This window comes from Egretta garzetta, unplaced genomic scaffold (genome assembly GCF_000687185.1).
Source record: "Egretta garzetta isolate BGI_Z169 unplaced genomic scaffold, ASM68718v1 scaffold190, whole genome shotgun sequence".
NCBI lineage: Eukaryota > Metazoa > Chordata > Aves > Pelecaniformes > Ardeidae > Egretta > Egretta garzetta.
Window position 1 is genome coordinate 2,232,958 of NW_009258272.1, and position 13,752 is coordinate 2,246,709.

Sequence of the window (13,752 nt, forward strand, 5' to 3'; positions counted from 1 at the left end):
GAGGGAGAAAAAAAAGTTAATTAAGAAAAATGCCCAAACGTTTCTCTGCTCAGAGGAAAGTGGTGTTTATACTGGAACAAAGTAATGCCTTTTGGTTTGTTTATTTCTCAGCTGTCTGTAGTTCTTACCAGCAACGTTACCAAGGTTTATGCTATACAAATACGGATCTTTTTAATATAGAAATAAATGTGGTTTTTTTACACTTACCTCATTTTTTTTAAATGTTGCTAAAATCCCAGAGAGACAAATTAGTAAAGAGGCAGAGCTTTGCCAGGGAGCCTTCATTAGATCAGCACTAATAACTTCTTTCAGCAGCCATGGATAGCTTCTGACATCACAGCTCAAGCTTGTCCGAAAGCTAATTATTTTCCCTGTTATAAAACAAAGGTTCTGTATCAAAGGCCCATAATGTGACACAGCACACGCTCCAGATGCACTGATTTGCAAAATAAATCAACTGTGTCAGGGTGGAATTTGGAGGAGAAATTACAACAAATTGCAATTATTCTTGCAGTGGTACACTATTTAAATGCACTGTCAATTTGTTAAATGCAAGATACCACGTGTGTCTTTTTCCAGGTTGCTTATGTGGGAATAGAAGAGGAAAAATTCTTATCTGTCAAAAGGAGGAGAATCTTCTTCTCCTCCCCTTCACCCCCCATACAGCTTCTTCCAGCCTACAGATGCTATCATAGCAGGCTTTATAAAAAATTTAAATGGTGTCATAGGAAGGCAGACATAACTAGCAGGAGCAAATGGTTGGAACCCATCCCTGGCAGAACAAATGAAGAGACGTGTTTAATAACAGAAAGCATTCAAAACCTTTCTGATTTGAGTATCTTGTTTAGATTGCTATTTAAACCATATCACCATGTAATACAGTAGTGCGAGAGCTTTGTTTTGCTTTGTTTTCCTCCTCCACAAGGAGACAACTTTCTCTTCTTTTTCCCTTTTCCCTTCCCAACATTCTCCTCCCTGAAGAGTGCCAAAATCCTGGCAGTGGCCCACCCTCCCAGTAGGCAGGCAAGAGGCCAGTGGTCAATGAGGCACAAGCAAAGGTTGCCCAGGATCCTGCCTCCCCAGCATGTCTCACTCGGGCAGGTAGGTAAGAAAGGGACAGCGGGATGATGCAGGAAAGGCAATGTATGTGTAAACACAAGAGGTCTTGTCTGCATGGGCTGGTGTCCTCAAAAGTTCCTCAGCATCCTCAAAGTACAGATGAAATGGGCATGTCCCCATCACACTGCAGGCACTGCGAGAGGGGATGTCTTCTGCAGGGCAGGGACACCATGGCGGGTAATCAGAGCACTTTCACTCCCAGTTTGAGTCTCCTCCCCTCCCCTCACAATGTTGGCCTCCTCCTCTTTCTTTGCGATTGTATTTTCTGTTTTCTTACGCTTTTCCCTTTCCTATCCACTCCTTAATTTGTTTTCTCAGTTCCTTCTCCTTTTATCTGCTTGTGCCTGTGTATTTTCAGCCTCTAATTTCTGCCACATTTCCTGTTTGAACTTCTCCTCGTCCATCTCCTTCCCCATGTTAATATTGTCTGTTTACTTTATTCTTTGCAAACACTTTTCCTTTCATTTCCAGGGCTTGTTTCCCTTCGATTTGTGCCTCTTTGTGTGTATATACACACATACAGATACATACACATATATATACATAAATCTTGAAGCCTTAGCCTTTTGCGTTTCAAAACTAGTCTGTCCCTGGAGTCAGTTTGTTATTCCAGTCTCATTCACTTTATTGAGTTATTTTCTTTGCTGCTATCAGTCTCTAAATACAATCCAGTAAAGATACAGCAATGATTTTTGACAACCTGACCTTTCTCTGCTTTCTTACACTTGTTTAATTAGGTACCACATGCAGCTGTGACTTGATCTTTACAGTTTTCCAACCTCCCCCACCCCCTACCTGGAGGGGGGGGAATAAAAAAAGAGAGAGATGTTGTTGAAAGAAGGTCATTTTTGACAGGTCTGCCAGTTGTTTCAGACGTCGGAAGGCCAGCAAGTTCTGCAGGAATGGCAGGCCATGCTGTCTGTATTTTGCTTAACAAGTCAGAGAAAACTTTTGGTTGGGGAAGGTAGGGAATTAGGTGATTTACTGGTTTGATGAGGGCCAGTAGTGATTTAACCTTCAGGTATGGAGTTTAAACACAAATCTGACAAACCAGAAAGGAAGCTGGGTAAAGATCTACCAGGTCTTTGCTTTGGCAATCTGGGATCTCTGGGGACAGCGAGGCTGTGGGGGGATGTGTTAGACAGCCAGGAGAGATGCCCTCACTGTTCTTTAGGTACAGGAAAATACTGATGCCATCTTCAAGGGGTGATGTCAGGCAATCATTATGAGCAGAACATTGCTTTTTGTTTCCCAGGTGAAATGCATCAGTTTTGGCAGTATATGCATTTGGTCATAAAATCAAAGATGCTTTTTCAGTTTCTGGTGGGTCATACAACTGTTTGGGCTTTCAGCAGGCACACATCCATCTCACGAACTCCTCAGTGCACTGTAGTGAGTCTGCACCCTTGTCAGCAGGTCTCAGCCAGGAGAACTGAAAGCCAAAATGGATCATCTGCCCAAGAACTAGTATCCTCATGGCTGTTTTGGCCAAACGTGCAGGCAGGGGTAGCGTATTGCTGCTGTCCCACATGAACTGCAGTTTTGCATTCACACACACCTGAAATCCCTCTTCATCTGGCAGAAAGGTTGAGGCTTGCATCCAGTGGCAATGTGATGTCTGCAGGCTGTGGTCAAATCTTCCTGCAGACTTATTTATAGCTTTATTGTTCAGAATGATCCTCGTTCAGCAGTGGTGGTTGGTAAATTTTCATCGTTGCAATACACCTGCTAACTTAAACAATCTGCTACAGTACCATTCAAAGCCCATGGGAGGCAACTGGAGTCCTTCAGCTTTCCTATGTCCTCCAGTACAGATCCTTCTGTCCTGACACAGGCAGATCTCCCACTGACTTCCAGGTGCATGCATTACTTGTATTTTGGTATGGATATTATTTAAGCAAAAGGACATGACAAACTGCCTAGTAACGCTGATTAATGGGTGCCCCTGGGGAATAGTGAGGCATGAGATGAAGTTAAATAACTCCAATGTGCATTACTCAACACTGCCACACCACCTGAAGTGTCTCATTGTGCCTAAAAAATGGATTCCCTTTTAAAAAGGAACATTTTTAATGTTTCACATTAATTTTCTCAAAAGTCCTTACACTGTGAAAAATACTCCCTATGGAAAGCCCTCTCCCCACCTCCACCATCACCGCCTCCCACCAAGCCTTACCCTACAGGTGTCCAATGTATCTTTGACAAGGTGAAATAGCTCGGTGCATGTACTGATAACCCACTTGCCTACCTTGATTTATACTGCACACTCATGTGGTGTCGCTTTGAAAACCAATGGCTTTCTCATCTGATGCAAAGCTGACTAAAATACTTTCTCACTGGACAGACCACCACACAAAATGGTCCTGAGCCCCAGAGCTGCATCCTCAGCTGCCCCAAAATGCCACAAACATCGATTAATGCCTGCACAAACAAGCTCTGACCATCCCAAGTTCCCTTTGGTGCTTACACCACCATTTGTTTGCTAAGCCTGCCCTTATGGGCACAGAATCTGCCCTGAATTTGGTGTGATTATGCATGCGTAAGTGGGCAACTCCCAATGTCCTTGGGCTTCATAGGAGTTCACAGCAGAAGGACTTCATGTTTTTTTCCAGTGACTTGCAAGGCTGGCTGCAATGTGATTGCTCAAACATTTTAAGTTATGCATGTGCTTTTCCCAGATTTAGCAGAGAATTTAAGCCTATGTGCTAAAAAAAAAAAAAATCTCCCTGATGCTTTGTTAAACGTGTACCAGTAGTCTGCCATAGTTCTTTTCCTTCTGATTTTATTTTTATTAAAATTTATAGTTACTAAAGATCAGAGATTTAATACAAGGATATAAAACAGCATTCTCTGATTGTATTCACAACAGATACTAGATACTACTATCACACAGTTCATTCTTTCAATAAAAAGATCCATGCATGGATAAGAACCACTTGATCATTCATCACACACTGGCCTTCAACAGACCACACAGATAAATACAGAAAACAACATTTTCCAGAAGAAAAAACTCTTCTTTGAAATTTATTCACCTAAAATATTAGTGTGCATTATATAACAAAGAGTGATAATGTATCCACTTAAAAAAAATGAAGGGGCTGAGTTATAGGGACGCTGGCAGCATTCTGTTACTATAGAGGAAGCACCAAGAACCGAAAGGTTTGAAATCTAAGGCTAAATTTTGAAAAGGCTGCTATTCGCTTCCTTGAGTCACAGAAATACCTGTGTGTCAAATCAGCCCAGGGACCTGTGGTCTTTATACCTCTGGAAATTTATTCCACCAAAATCTGTGGTTTAACTTGATGCTAGAAAAGAATGGTGGCCCATTTGTTTCCAGTGACTTACTTTTTAACCTCTGTCAGCCTATTAGAAAAAAAAAAAAAAAGAGTATTAGAGTATTTAAATAACTGTCACTCAGCTGCAGAGACCTGAGTGCAGGTGTGAATTCTGCACCAACAAAGTGAGCCTTCGAATAACCAAGTCCCCAGCCTCATCCTAAGGCTAATATCTTGCATGATGAATTTCAAGACAGAGCAAATTTTGACAGTCCCATGATGAGAAACTGGAATTTGCACTGCAAATTCTGGTGCAGGTGTGCAGGGTGCTCTCAGGCAGGTGGTGGGGCTGGCTCACATGGCAGCCGTTACTCCTCCCAGGTAGGTTTTACAGTCACTTCTCAGCAGCCTTACATGTCCCTAGGGTAGATAATGTGATGGTTGTGTTCTGTAACGCCCAGTGTCCTAGGTAGTACGCTGCTCCCTTGGGATCATGGAAACCATTTGATTTACAGAGTCCTCATGATCCTCTATTTTATTACGAGGCAGGAAGACTTCTGAAAAGACCATGAATAGGATCTAATCATCTACTTCACTTGCTCAGCCTGAAGTCAGCTTTGTTGCAGAGTTTAAACTTTGCCAGTTAGTTAAAGGACCCACCTGGGCCAGTGAGTGTACTCCAGTGGGACCTGACCGTTGTTCATCTCGGAAATGGGGCAAAATAACCACTGAATTTTGCTTTGCATCTGCAAGCATTATGGATCCACACAGCCTTGTTAAAATCTAGTGCAAGAACACAAACTAGAAGGGAGCTATTTTCAGTGCCCATCAAGAAACATTGTGGACCTTAAAAAGTCTGCAAGCTAGGCTGCTGGGTTTTAAACATTGCCAACTGGAGGTTTTAAATGAATCATTTATGAGAGCACAGAGGCAGACATTTCTCATAATTGGCCAGAGGAGAGGGCCTCAAATATGGGAAAGTGCAGGTACAAGTCCTCTGTACCTCCTTCTCCAAGTCCAGGCTCAGACAAACAGTCCAAACCTGAACACAATCTTCCCAAAGTTTTGAGTCGTAGATGAGGTGTGTGCAGGGTCTGTGAAGGACTGGTTTAGTAACAGCAGTAAAAAGTGCTCTCTTGTCTGCCCAATGCTCCAAGCAGGTCTTCAAGGTCTGCAGACACTGAAACCACATATCTGAAAATGATTGAGTTACTCAAGTAATTATTAAATTGGATACCACTCAAATCTGTTCTGCTCTTTATTATACACAATGATTCACCATTTATAGAGCCATAAATTCATCTGAAAGAGGTGTAGCAAATCCAGGCTGGGGACATACTGCGGAGGTTTGGAAATGAAGCTGGAGCTGTACAGGCTGGCTCCTCTCCAAGGGGCCGGGATGTGAAGCCCTCTGCCCATGGCAGCCAGTGATTTGTAACCTGCAGCGCAGCCGCTCCGGCAGGCACTCAGCACCTTGCCATCCACCCTGGGCAGCCGGAGCAGGGCCGAGATGGGACGAAAGACCCATGTAGAAGGAAATAAAGACTTTGTCCATGTTCCAGAAGTCTCCCTGTTCTTCTTCATGTCACTCTCTCATCCCCTCTCTCAGCCACCTCCTCTGACTGTTGGTCCACCAAGCCAGCTTTCCATCTGACAGTATATTTTATTTTCTTAAAGCAGTTCTTTATCAAGGATTCACTTGAGTAGTTGTTTGCTTGTTTTCCCTTCTGGGAAATGGTTTAAATTACCATGCTTTGATCACCTATTTCCCCTCCACACAGACACAGACAAGAAAAATAAAAACAGTTCCAATGAAAACAGGGTCTATTTTGCAAACAACCTAGTTTTGGGGAAAAAAAACGGTGGGGAAAAATGCTTTATCACAAACATTTTGGACATCCTCTTGTTTTCTCTTGCTCTTCCCTTGGCAGCTGGTAGAAGCAGATTTTATAAAATTGCCATCCAACACTCAGAGGTACGGATGGGGTTTGTTAGACTCATGAGTTTCACAGGGCAGACACTGTCCAGGGAAAACATCTTGCTGCTGCAGTTATTTTGAACTAAAATCTTTTCCTCTGACAAATACCTTCCTTTGTTCTTATACAAGCCTAAATGAAAAGCTTTGCTTTTTTGAGACCGGGATTAGTCAGGTACCAGTCAGCTGGTAACAAGGAAGCGAAGTTCCATCATATCCATTAAAGCTGATGCATCTACTCAATTGCTCAGTAAGATGATCTGGTAATTTTTGTCCAGTACTAGATGTTCTTTCTGGACTCAACTTCTGCTACCTGCACAAAGGATTCCCGTTTTTTGAAGAGGGCTGCCTGTCAGAATGAAAAGAAAAAGCATATTTTCTGTGCTGCTCGCCATCTCTGAGCAAGAAAGTAGAAGAAAAACTCACCAAAATCCCATGAATTACTTTATCCTTCTAATTGCAAAAGTCTTTGTTTTTCCATCTGTCAGTGACAAGGACTCAGTTTTGCAAAACTGTTGAAAAAAAAAAAGAATTGGGAGTTTTTTGCCAATCTGAACGTGGAAAGCGTTAGTGAGTCTGCAAACTTGGATGAAATTCAGTTACATTTTGCACTGTGAACTTGAAAACCTCAGTTTGGCTGAGAAAATATGTTAGAAAGTGAAAAAGCAGATGCTGCTTTCCAGGTCTGTCATTCACTTTTTAAATGTATTGCTCAATAATCACTAAAACACAGCTTTCTCAGGTGTTAAAACATCTGGGATTCAACATCTCTCTTAACCCAGTTCACTGGGAATTCTGAATTGATTCACCAAGTTTCACAGAACAGCACAGGTAACTTGGCTGAATTTAATCCCATTAGCTGAATGTCCACGTTTCACCAGCTTTAACTCATAGATCTGAACTGTCAGCAAGCTTCTCTTTTGTGTGCATAGAGAAAGTCAATGTTTTGCAGGAACATACCATAGAACAGACTGAATATCCAAACAAACTGTATTTGCACGCTTGTCTGTGGCAATGTAGGGGGGGAACTGTGTGGGCAATTAAAGAATTGGCACTCACCGGTGACTGTCTGTACCAACTCTGCCTGTGAGCCAAACAAAAGCTGCATCTAAGTTTGACCCCCAGGAATGTGTCTCTCAGATGCGTGGTGGTGTCTAACACAGGGGGAGGGGGCTTTTTCAAAGTTCGTTTTACTCTACATGTTCCAAGGTACTCAACACCCCCAGCAGAAGTTGCGGGGCATTGCAGCAAACCCCACCCTTGCATGCAGAAAGACCTTGGCCACCTCTTCCATCTCCTCCTTACCATTCATCTTAAAATATTCCCAGCACTGTTGCAGCTCACTCAAAGGTAGGTAGGAATGTTGTGCAAAATAAGGATTAGGCTTTAAAAACAAGTAAATCTCCAGGTCACTTCTGATTGTGTGTTAATTAGTATCGTTCTGTCCCTGCTTTAAGAAAAATGGTCCACAGATGGCTTCAAACTGAGAAAAAAAATGCAACTTTTGTGCTAGCAATCCTGTTTGTTTCCTGCCACCACCCCTCCAGCTACCCTCTAATTGAACAAAGTGGACTTAATTTGAATTAAACTGTCAAAAATCTTCCACTTAAATTGATTTATCAGCCTTCCTGGCTGAAATGGATTCATTTCTGCACAATATATATGAAGTGTGTGTTGATGGATTGCATTTCACGGAATGGAAACATTTTTTATGCATCTTCATTAGATTCAACTCAGGTATGCAAAGGAAAGGGGGATAAAAGCAGGGAGAGGGAAGAATAAGTGTGCAAGAGCACATGAGAGATGGAGAAATCCAACCTGAATAACGAAAATTGTCTTCCGCTGACTTTGTGTGTTCAGAGCCCATGCAATGTTCATGCTGCCCCCATATACTCACAGGCATCCTTGGTGGCACTTCCAACAGATGTCAAGCAGAAGTCTTATGTAAACTCAAAGCCCCTTCTTCAGAGAGGGTCCCTTCTCCATACCCTACCAGTTCTCCTCCTCAGCACCTCTCTCCTTTCCCATGTATCAATTTAGAAAGCTCTCCACCATCTCATCTCTGGACCCATGTGTGATTCCATCCAACCACACTGGCATGGCTTTTTAGGGCTCTAGCTGTGCCATGGGAAGAGTTATTCTCCCAGCTGTGGGCTACTGTCCACCCAATGGAGTACACTGGACCCAGTTACTTGGCAGCTGAGCTGACTTAATTAAAGAATTAAAGAGAAGACTCTTGCTGAAGTGAGAAGAGATAGAGACACTCCCATAAGCAGCTGAGCTGTCTTGTCTGAAGGACCTCCCACAGGGTCCATGACCAGCAACATAGGGTGAGTTGGAAGATAATGATCCTTTCATTTGGCTCGGGTCTGTCTGGAGAAATATGTGCTTCTACCTAGATAGATAGAGAGAGAATGCCACTTGAGAGGCAAGTAAGGGGGTATGCTGGGCCAGTTGAAATGCGGCAGACTGGGAAACCACTGTGGCTGTATGTCTGAGTCGCCCAGGACAATCAAATCAACCCTTTCTCCAGTGAGATGCTTTTCAAAAGGAGGCTTATACAGAAGGGGCATTAGCGAGAGAAAAATCAAAAGGTTCAGCCAGCTCCACTAAAAGCCTTTCAATTATAAAAAATTGTTATTGTCTTTATTTCTGCTCTTCTCCTGACCTAGAGTGTGTTTAATGCAGTAGGAACCATTCGACAAACTCAATTAATTTCCACTTAGAATAAGGTATTTAATCTGAAGAGTTTTAGATGAACTGGGGCAGGTGCAGTTTGACTCTCTGATTGATTGAATTAAACTTCTATTCATTTCCAGCCATGCCAGATCCAAAAAATTTTCAACAGTTTCCGTCTTCTGTTCCTTCCGCCTGGCATGTTTTCTCTCCCTCCTTCTGGACATAAGAATGGCGGATGGGATTCAAAGGGGCATCCGTTTCTGAAAATGGTTAAAGTAAATGTCACAGGCAGGGAATACCAGATTGAAGAATTGAAGACACCCGATGTGGAAAAGGTAAAGGAAAAGACTTGATGAAGGGAAGTCAGGGCTATCCATCCAGCCAACGGAAGCTAGAAGGGATGGATTTTTCTGAACAATTTAGTCTGTGGAGCACTGAGCACCTGGTCCTGTTGCAGGTAACAACCCCCCTGAAAACAAGACCTGTAGTTTCACTGAAAATCCTTCTCCACTGGCCTCTCGCAAAGCTGACTGAAGTCACCAGGAATGTTTCCCCAGGGTTTCAGCAGGCTTTGGAAAGGTCTTAAGTCATCAGGTGTACAATTTCTTGTTGTGAAACCTGCCTGCAGAAAAGCAGAGAGCTTGCCGCTGATGACTGCAGCAGTAACATTCAGTCCCATATCCAGAACCTGCATCTTTTCTGATGAAGGTTGCCACAAGGAGATGCCAAAAGTCTGCTCCCCTTACACCCCCTCCCTCCTGCTCTTTTGCCAGTGAGAATATGAATCAAGCCCTGAAGAGAGCTGTCAGTGAGGGATGATTTTCCTGTGATTATTGCCTGGGTGAGAGATTATGCCTTGTTTTTTTGCAAACTGCCTATTTGCAGAGCAGAACGCATTGGGCTCATGTCCAATTGATACATTCCTCTTCAAACAGCAGATCCAACTACAGAGCGAGATGCAAATTTAATTATTCCACATGTAGGAAACAGAAACGGAATCTCATTGTTAAATTTGTTCTCCTACGTTGGAAAGATAAAAAACAAAAAAAGATGCTGAAGTGGCCTGTGTGAGCTGAATACATTTCACTCCCCAGAGCTGGAGAGAAATGAACTCTGTTCCTGCTGCAGAAGCTTCACTGGATAGAATTTTTTTTTTTTTTTCCATATTCAGCATTACAATGAGCTACGGAAACTTCTTCCTCATATGCATGCATGTGTGCAATTCCCACCTCATTTCCAGGGAGTGTTTTGGGACCACTTCACTTCCCTTTGAAAGTGGTCTCCCAGGATGAGAACCAAGCTAGTTGGACCTTAGATAGTGGAACATCTAGATCAGAGCTGAGACAAATGTCTTTCCTTAAGGGATTTGTTCCGCTAGACTGAACTCAGTTAAAGCTGCTTGGGGCATCACTGTGCAATCTGTAGACTCTATTTCCTGATGTCCTTTACAATGGGGTGGGAGACCTCTCCCATGGTCCCATTTCTCGACTGTTGTCAGTTTCTGAGAGGGAAAGGGAGCTATCTGGAAGGTTTTGCCACCTTTCTTTGTCTCTTTCTCTCTCTGTGCACTAATTGCTGCAGCTTTCCTCATGCCCTGCTTGGATAGTTTGAGTTGCAGTGGAGCATAGCTGTGCTATGGGCATTACAAATAAGAGGAGGTTTCAGGTAGGGAGCACCACCCTCTTTGGTTCTGAGTGACTTGTTCCTCTTGAGCTCATGGGCTTATTTGCGTAGAAGTGATTCCAATGTATACTTTCAGGACAAATTGATACTTTACCTATTCATCTCAGTAGCACCTGGCTCCAGGATCTGGTGCTTCACAGAGGGGAGAACCCAGAAGGTTCCTAGAATCATCTGCTGCAAGAATCGATGTGATCTAAGGGCAGCCTGAGCTCAGAGTTTGATCTGCTTACAGAAAGTGCAGTTTTCTGCAAGTCTGTGCTTCAGGTCTGTCCCCTTGAATTCTCAATTCAGGGACTGCAGCTTTTGTCTCAAGGACAATTAGCCTTATCTTCTTTGGAGGGTGCTGGGAATCCATTCATAAGCTAAACGTAACTGATGAGGTCTGTCCCACCAGGCAGCAGCAGAGCCCAGGAGCCACCCACGCTCACCTGCGCTGGGCTGACTGCTGCCCCAGAGCCAGTGTCACACTCTGTCCAGTGATGGATCAGCCATGCTAGGCCCATTTGTTACAGCTCATATCTTACAATAGCAGGAATAGATCCTGTACACCATCACCCAGAGGAAAACTCTGTCTTTTCTCTCCCAATGCAACCCTCATAGCCATAAGCTATCGAGTAACATCAACACTGTATATGGGTGGAGAAAAGGTCCATGAAAGAAGCCTGTGTAATAGATAACATATCACCCCACAGAGCAGAGGCACTCCTGGGGCACTCATCTCCTGCTGTTGATTTGCAGATGCCTGCAGGATCATCTTTTTCCATGAGCTGCCTGTAATTTACTTCTGGAGGCATGTTCCTTTTCTGCACACAAACATATCAGGAAAATCTGCTTTGTCTGAGCAAATTTCCCTACCAGGAGCAGACCAAGGGGCAAGCAGGACTCTAGACAAGTGCAGTGTGTGATGGTGTTTAGGTCCATGCTGTTCACAGGCAGTGTCCTTTTTCAAAAGGGTACCTTTCCTGAGACGATCAAGCAGGGTATGAGTGGCAGGTATGTGGTGGTTTTTAAACATGGATTATTCCTGCCATGTGGTTTGCAGCATAACCCCCAGACAAATGCACAGGTGAGGGGGCAAAGTGCTGCAACACAAGGGCAGCCAGAGGCAAGGATTTTTTAATTAGCTTTTACACTGGAAAAAGTGTTTGTGTGGCCACATGTTTAGCTCAGGGGAATCCTTAACCCAGCCTTGCATAGCCTGAGCCTGCTTACCGCAAAAAGGAAAAGGACTTAGTCAAACGGGAAATAAACATTGGGTCACAGCTAAAAGAACATCATTTCCTAGGAAACTCTGTATTTACCATGTTAAATGATCAACACATTTGCACTGTACCAAACTGTGCAGCTGTAGCATTAAAAGGTCAGCTGTTAACCTGCCGAAGCAAAGAGACTGCACATCTCTCTCTTAAAGATGATACTCCATTCTGAATGGGTCCCCACGGTACTCCTGTAATAACATTAATGCTCTGAGTGGCCATATAGCGGCTCTCAGTCGCAGTGCATGGAACCTCTTCATTAAGACTCAAACTCCCACTGTGAAGATGGGAGCTGACTTTCTTATGGCACTTGAAGAACTGGGGAAACTGAGACACAAGGAGATTAAATTCTTTCGATAAAAAAAAATCAGTCTCAAATTCCTCGTTCTCATCTTATCGTTCCAATCTTCAAGCAGGTTTCCACACAGTAGAATTTGTGGGATTAAACAGTCAACAAATTATGGAATTGGGAAAACTCTAAAGATCTTGGATCTCTTCTGACTAAATTGTTCATCTGTATGGTCAGTAATTCTAAAACAATTAAAATGAGAATATCTTTTGATGCAGTGATACTGGAAGGAATAGGAAAATCAGAGGCAATGAAAAGGCAAGGTGTTTCTCGTGTCTCATATTCACATAACAGAGGCTGGTCTGCACTTGGGAACAGCTTATAAAATAAGACCTGTATTATTCCTTAGCCCATTTGGGACAGATAAGAACTAATCTCGCTTGAACCTATCTGCCAGGCCTGGTCCTTAGAGCCTGGCAAGGCCACACATTTGTTTACATTCTAGTTCAGGAAAGGATTTAAGGCCCTATTTATCTTTAAGGCTCCTAGTAGATGCACAAACTTTCCAGCACTTTTCATTGAAGAACGAGCCCTTCAGTGAATCAAAGCCTTGTTACCTCCCTCAGCAGATGGGAGAGGTGAAAGCCTGGCCCCACCTGCTCGACGTGCTAATGGAGCCGCTGAGCCGGAATGCAGATGTTGCCATGCGTACCTCTATTGCACAGAGGAAGCGGGGAGTAGAAGGAGGTTTGAGATTTAGAGCGTATCTATACTCACAAGGCTATGCAAATTACTTACTACTCTGGCTTCAAGCCTGTGCTTGGAGGTACAATATAGATTAATTAAAGACACAAGAGAGTATGGTGAAGATGCACAGATTGGACGAAGCAATAGTGGCATGGCAAAGACTGAGGAAAGAAGTCCCAAGTCGATTCCTGGAGAGAAAATTGACACCAAAAACCAGCTTTGCCTTTTTTTCAGAGAGGAGAAGCACGGCATCAAAGCACTGTGCAGAGCTGGTGCAAAAGTAGAGCGGTCACTGTTGATGCTGGTTATCCCCGCAACTTCAGCAACATGGGAAAACTGGGACCAGTTTCTGCATGTGCTTTCCCAAATGTCGCATCTCCCCATTCAGCCGTGCACAGCCTGTTAACGAGTCTTAGAGGGCAAAGAGTCTCATTCTCCACAAATGATGTAGCAGGTTTTCTAGTCTTTTGACATATTGAAATTATGAAGGCATGGGATGTGTTTCTGGAAGACAGGCTTCAGTCACGCACCTTCTGTTTCTAGGATCAGAACAGGGAGAATCATTGGAAGTTCGGCAATGTATAGTATGGAGGAGTCAGGCTAAATGACCCAACAACTTGTCGATGTCTCAAATATATCCATGGTCTTTGTATGCTGGGATTGTTATGCCTCTTTTATCCACACATTAGGAGCACAGCAAAGAAAATGGTATGGAATTGTCATTCC